Genomic DNA, 6,843 nt, shown 5'->3' with positions numbered 1-6,843 from the left:
AGAGTTCTCCGCGGCCATCCACTCCAACCTTGTCCGACTTTGAGGCACCAGGCTCGGCCACCCTCCGAGCCTTTTCCTTCCCTCTCCTGTTATGGTGCCTCCCTATTAACCTCTAGGTGGTTGCGCTCGTGACATCAAAAAGACCACTTTTTGCAGAGCAGTCACACTCGGAAAAAATTTCTTTCGTCAGGCAAAAGAACCAGAGTTCTCCGCGGCCATCCACTCCAACCTTGTCCGATTTTGAGGCACCAGGCTCGGCCACCCTCCGAGCCCTTTCCTTCCCTCTCCTGTTATGGTGCCTCCCTATTAACCTCTAGGTGGTTGCGCTCGTGACATCAAAAAGACCACTTTTTGAGGAGCAGTCACACTCGGAAAAAATTTCTTTCGTCAGGCAAAAGAACCAGAGTTCTCCGCGGCCATCCACTCCAACCTTGTCCGACTTTGAGGCACCAGGCTCGGCCACCCTCCGAGCCTTTTCCTTCCCTCTCCTGTTATGGTGCCTCCCTATTAACCTCTAGGTGGTTGCGCTCGTGACATCAAAAAGACCACTTTTTGCAGAGCAGTCACACTCGGAAAAAATTTCTTTCGTCTGGCAAAAGAACCAGAGTTCTCCGCGGCCATCCACTCCAACCTTGTCCGATTTTGAGGCACCAGGCTCGGCCACCCTCCGAGCCTTTTCACTCCCTCTCCTGTTATGGTGCCTCCCTATTAACCTCTAGGTGGTTGCGCTCGTGACATCAAAAAGACCACTTTTTGCAGAGCAGTCACACTCGGGAAAAATTTCTTTCGTCTGGCAAAAGAACCAGAGTTTTCAGCGGTCATCCACTCCAACCTTGTCCGATTTTGAGGCACCAGGCTCGGCCACCCTCCGAGCCTTTTCACTCCCTCTCCTGTTATGGTGCCTCCCTATTAACCTCTAGGTGGTTGCGCTCGTGACATCAAAAAGACCACTTTTTGCAGAGCAGTCACACTCGGAAAAAATTTCTTTCGTCTGGCAAAAGAACCAGAGTTTTCAGCGGTCATCCACTCCAACCTTGTCCGATTTTGAGGCACCAGGCTCGGCCACCCTCCGAGCCTTTTCACTCCCTCTCCTGTTATGGTGCCTCCCTATTAACCTCTAGGTGGTTGCGCTCGTGACATCAAAAAGACCACTTTTTGCAGAGCAGTCACACTCGGGAAAAATTTCTTTCGTCTGGCAAAAGAACCAGAGTTTTCAGCGGTCATCCACTCCAACCTTGTCCGATTTTGAGGCACCAGGCTCGGCCACCCTCCGAACCTTTTCACTCCCTCTCCTGTTATGGTGCCTCCCTATTAACCTCTAGGTGGTTGCGCTCGTGACATCAAAAAGACCACTTTTTGCAGAGCAGTCACACTCGGGAAAAATTTCTTTCGTCTGGCAAAAGAACCAGAGTTTTCAGCGGTCATCCACTCCAACCTTGTCCGATTTTGAGGCACCAGGCTCGGCCACCCTCCGAGCCTTTTCACTCCCTCTCCTGTTATGGTGCCTCCCTATTAACCTCTAGGTGGTTGCGCTCGTGACATCAAAAAGACCACTTTTTGCAGAGCAGTCACACTCGGAAAAAATTTCTTTCGTCTGGCAAAAGAACCAGAGTTTTCAGCGGTCATCCACTCCAACCTTGTCCGATTTTGAGGCACCAGGCTCGGCCACCCTCCGAGCCTTTTCACTCCCTCTCCTGTTATGGTGCCTCCCTATTAACCTCTAGGTGGTTGCGCTCGTGACATCAAAAAGACCACTTTTTGCAGAGCAGTCACACTCGGAAAAAATTTCTTTCGTCTGGCAAAAGAACCAGAGTTCTCAGCGGGCTTCCAGTCCAACCTTGTCCGATTTTGAGGCACCAGGCTCGGCCACAGTCCGAGCCCATTCACTCCCTCCCCTGTTGTACTCGCTCCCTATTAACCTCTAGGTGGTTGCGCTCGTGACATCAAAAAGACCACTTTTTGAGGAGCAGTCACACTTAGGAAAAATCCGTTTGCGCTCACACCATCCCTCCCCATTAACCTCTAGGTGGTTGCGCTCGTGACATCAAAAAGACCACTTTTTGAGGAGCAGTCACACTTAGGAAAAATCCGTTTGCGCTCACACCATCCCTCCCCATTAACCTCTAGGTGGTTGCGCTCGTGACATCAAAAAGACCACTTTTGAGGAGCAGTCAGACACCGAGGTTTTCTGGATTTATGTCCGTTTTCCTGGTTCTCTGACTCGGGCACCTTGTCACCGACATCCCCCCCTTCCCTGGTTCTATTTTGCCGATACTTTGGTGAGTTTTCTACCCGCAAACCAAGCCCCCCAAGCCCGCCGCCTGGTGGGGGAGCATGCCGCCTGGCCCGGTTCTATTTTAGGTCACTTTGGTGAGTTTTCTACCCGCAAACCAAGCCCCCCAAGCCCGCCGCCTGGTGGGGGAAGAGGCCCCCTGGTCCCGGTTCTATTTTAGGACACTTTGGTGAGTTTTCTACCCGCAAACCAAGCCCCCCAAGCCCGCCGCCTGGTGGGGGAAGATGCCCCCTGGTCCCGGTTCTATTTTAGGACACTTTGGTGAGTTTTCTACCCGCAAACCAAGCCCCCCAAGCCCGCCGCCTGGTGGGGGAACATGCCGCCTAGCCCGGTTCTATTTTAGGTCACTTTGGTGAGTTTTCTACCCGCAAACCAAGCCCCCCAAGCCCGCCGCCTGGTGGGGGAAGAGGCCCCCTGGTCCCGGTTCTATTTTAGGACACTTTGGTGAGTTTTCTACCCGCAAACCAAGCCCCCCAAGCCCGCCGCCTGGTGGGGGAACATGCCGCCTAGCCCGGTTCTATTTTAGGTCACTTTGGTGAGTTTTCTACCCGCAAACCAAGCCCCCCAAGCCCGCCGCCTGGTGGGGGAAGAGGCCCCCTGGTCCCGGTTCTATTTTAGGACACTTTGGTGAGTTTTCTACCCGCAAACCAAGCCCCCCAAGCCCGCCGCCTGGTGGGGGAACATGCCCCCTGGTCCTGGTTCTATTTTAGGACACTTTGGTGAGTTTTCTACCCGCAAACCAAGCCCCCCAAGCCCGCCGCCTGGTGGGGGAACATGCCCCCTGGTCCCGGTTCTATTTTAGGACACTTTGGTGAGTTTTCTACCCGGAAACCAAGCCCCCCAAGCCCGCCACCTGGTGGGGGAAGAGGCCCCCTGGTCCCGGTTCTATTTTAGGACACTTTGGTGAGTTTTCTACCCACACTGCAGGTCCCCAAATGCCGCCATCTGGTGGGGGAACATGCCGCCTGCACCGGTTCTATTTTAAGTCACTTTGGTGAGTTTTCTACCCACACTACGGGTCCCCAAATGCCGCCATCTGGTGGGGGAACATGCCGCCTGCACCGGTTCTATTTTAAGTCACTTTGGTGAGTTTTCTACCCACACTACGGCTCCCCAAATGCCGCCATCTGGTGGGGGAACATGCCGCCTGCACCGGTTCTATTTTAAGTCACTTTGGTGAGTTTTCTACCCACACTACGGGTCCCCAAATGCCGCCATCTGGTGGGGGAACATGCCGCCTGCACCGGTTCTATTTTAAGTCACTTTGGTGAGTTTTCTACCCACACTACGGGTCCCCAAATGCCGCCATCTGGTGGGGGAACATGCCGCCTGCACCGGTTCTATTTTAAGTCACTTTGGTGAGTTTTCTACCCACACTACGGGTCCCCAAATGCCGCCATCTGGTGGGGGAACATGCCGCCTGCACCGGTTCTATTTTAAGTCACTTTGGTGAGTTTTCTACCCACACTACGGGTCCCCAAATGCCGCCATCTGGTGGGGGAACATGCCGCCTGCACCGGTTCTATTTTAAGTCACTTTGGTGAGTTTTCTACCCACACCACGGGTCCCCAAATGCCGCCATCTGGTGGGGGAACATGCCGCCTGCACCGGTTCTATTTTAAGTCACTTTGGTGAGTTTTCTACCCACACCACGGGTCCCCAAATGCCGCCATCTGGTGGGGGAACTGCCGCCTAGTCCCGGTTCTATTTTAGGTCACTTTTCTCACTTTCTGACCCACAAATAATGCCCCAAATGCCGCCGCCTGGTGGGGGGAACTGCCGCCTAGTCCCGGTTCTATTTTAGGTCACTTTTCTCACTTTCTGACCCACAAATAATGCCCCAAATGCCGCCGCCTGGTGGGGGGAACTGCCGCCTAGTCCCGGTTCTATTTTAGGTCACTTTTCTCACTTTTCTACCCACAAATAATGCCCCAAATGCCGCCGCCTGGTGGGGGGAACTGCCGCCTAGTCCCGGTTCTATTTTAGGTCACTTTTCTCACTTTTCTACCCACAAATAATGCCCCAAATGCCGCCGCCTGGTGGGGGGAACTGCCGCCTAGTCCCGGTTCTATTTTAGGTCACTTTTCTCACTTTTCTACCCACAAATAATGCCCCAAATGCCGCCGCCTGGTGGGGGGAACTGCCGCCTAGTCCCGGTTCTATTTTAGGTCACTTTTCTCACTTTCTGACCCACAAATAATGCCCCAAATGCCGCCGCCTGGTGGGGGGAACTGCCGCCTAGTCCCGGTTCTATTTTAGGTCACTTTTCTCACTTTCTGACCCACAAATAATGCCCCAAATGCCGCCGCCTGGTGGGGGGAACTGCCGCCTAGTCCCGGTTCTATTTTAGGTCACTTTTCTCACTTTCTGACCCACAAATAATGCCCCAAATGCCGCCGCCTGGTGGGGGGAACTGCCGCCTAGTCCCGGTTCTATTTTAGGTCACTTTTCTCACTTTCTTACCCACAAATAATGCCCCAAATGCCGCCGCCTGGTGGGGGGAACTGCCGCCTAGTCCCGGTTCTATTTTAGGTCACTTTTCTCACTTTTCTACCCACAAATAATGCCCCAAATGCCGCCGCCTGGTGGGGGGAACTGCCGCCTAGTCCCGGTTCTATTTTAGGTCACTTTTCTCACTTTCTGACCCACAAATGATGCCCCAAATGCCGCCGCCTGGTGGGGGGAACTGCCGCCTAGTCCCGGTTCTATTTTAGGTCACTTTTCTCACTTTCTTACCCACAAATAATGCCCCAAATGCCGCCGCCTGGTGGGGGGAACTGAGGCCTAGTCCCGGTTCTATTTTAGGTCACTTTTCTCACTTTCTTACCCACAAATAATGCCCCAAATGCCGCCGCCTGGTGGGGGGAACTGAGGCCTAGTCCCGGTTCTATTTTAGGTCACTTTTCTCACTTTCTTACCCACAAATAATGCCCCAAATGCCGCCGCCTGGTGGGGGGAACTGCCGCCTAGTCCCGGTTCTATTTTAGGTCACTTTTCTCACTTTTCTACCCACAAATAATGGCAAAAAAAAATGCTTACAGCACCCAGTATTCCCAGGCGGTCTCCCATCCAAGTACTAACTGGGCCCGACCCTGCTTGGCTTCCGAGATCAGACGAGATCGGGCTCATTCAGGGTGGTGTGGCCGTAAGCGAGGGAAGCGCTTGTGAAATGCCCCAAAGTGTTGAAAATGTTCCCCAGGCCCCTGGTTCCCCATCCCCGCAGGAGGAGGCTCCCCAGGCCCCCTGGTTCCCCATCCCCGCAGGAGGAGGCTCCCCAGGCCCCCTGGTGCAGGAGGAGGCTCCCCAGGCCCCCTGGTGCAGGAGGAGGCTCCCCAGGCCCCTGGTTCCCCATCCCCGCAGGAGGAGGCTCCCCAGGCCCCCTGGTTCCCCATCCCCGCAGGAGGAGGCTCCCCAGGCCCCCTGGTGCAGGAGGAGGCTCCCCAGGCCCAATGGTTCCCCATCACCGCAGGAGGAGGCTCCCCAGGCCCCCTGGTTCCCCATGCCCGCAGGAGGAGGCTCCCCAGGCCCCCTGGTTCTCTATGCCCGCAGGAGGAGGCTCCCCAGGCCCCCTGCTTCTCCATCCCCGCAGGAGGAGGCTCCCCAGGCCCCATGGTTCCCCATCACCGCAGGAGGAGGCTCCCCAGGCCCCCTGGTTCCCCATCCCCGCAGGAGGAGGCTCCCCAGGCCCCATGGTTCCCCATCACCGCAGGAGGAGGCTCCCCAGGCCCCCTGGTTCCCCATCCCCGCAGGAGGAGGCTCCCCAGGCCCCCTGGTGCAGGAGGAGGCTCCCCAGGCCCCCTGGTTCCCCATCCCCGCAGGAGGAGGCTCCCCAGGCCCCCTGGTTCTCCATGCCCGCAGGAGGAGGCTCCCCAGGCCCCCTGGTTCCCCATCCCCGCAGGAGGAGGCTCCCCAGGCCCCATGGTTCCCCATCACCGCAGGAGGAGGCTCCCCAGGCCCCCTGGTTCCCCATCCCCGCAGGAGGAGGCTCCCCAGGCCCCCTGGTGCAGGAGGAGGCTCCCCAGGCCCCCTGGTTCCCCATCCCCGCAGGAGGAGGCTCCCCAGGCGCCCTGGTTCTCCATCCCCGCAGGAGGAGGCTCCCCAGGCCCCCTGGTTCTCCATGCCCGCAGGAGGAGGCTCCCCAGGCCCCCTGGTTCTCCATCCCCGCAGGAGGAGGCTCCCCAGGCCCCCTGGTTCTCCATCCCCGCAGGAGGAGGCTCCCCAGGCCCCCTGGTTCTCCATCCCCGCAGGAGGAGGCTCCCCAGGCCCCCTGGTTCTCCATCCCCGCAGGAGGAGGCTCCCCAGGCCCCCTGGTTCTCCATCCCCGCAGGAGGAGGCCCCCCAGGCCCCTGGTTCCCCATCCCCGCAGGAGGAGGCTCCCCAGGCCCCCTGGTTCTCCATGCCCGCAGGAGGAGGCTCCCCAGGCCCCCTGGTTCTCCATCCCCGCATGAGGAGGCTCCCCAGGCCCCTGGTTCTCCATGCCCGCAGGAGGAGGCTCCCCAGGCCCCCTGGTTCTCCATGACCGCAGGAGGAGGCTCCCCAGGCCCCCTGGT

At 57.5% G+C, this 6,843-nt stretch overlaps 1 non-coding gene across 1 annotated transcript; it reads right to left on the bottom strand.

The window, feature by feature from the left end:
• Positions 1-5,325: 5,325 nt before the first annotated feature.
• LOC148058182 (5S ribosomal RNA) lies at positions 5,326-5,444 on the bottom strand. The gene has a single exon (XR_015710105.1). It is a non-coding gene; the product is annotated as a 5S ribosomal RNA (ribosomal RNA).
• Between the last annotated feature and the right edge of the window lie 1,399 nt (positions 5,445-6,843).

This window comes from Callionymus lyra, unplaced genomic scaffold (assembly GCF_982586985.1).
Source record: "Callionymus lyra unplaced genomic scaffold, fCalLyr1.hap1.1 HAP1_SCAFFOLD_135, whole genome shotgun sequence".
Lineage (NCBI taxonomy): Eukaryota > Metazoa > Chordata > Actinopteri > Syngnathiformes > Callionymidae > Callionymus > Callionymus lyra.
The sequence above is the reverse complement of the archived record's forward strand: the minus strand, read 5'-3'. Positions and strand labels throughout refer to the sequence as shown.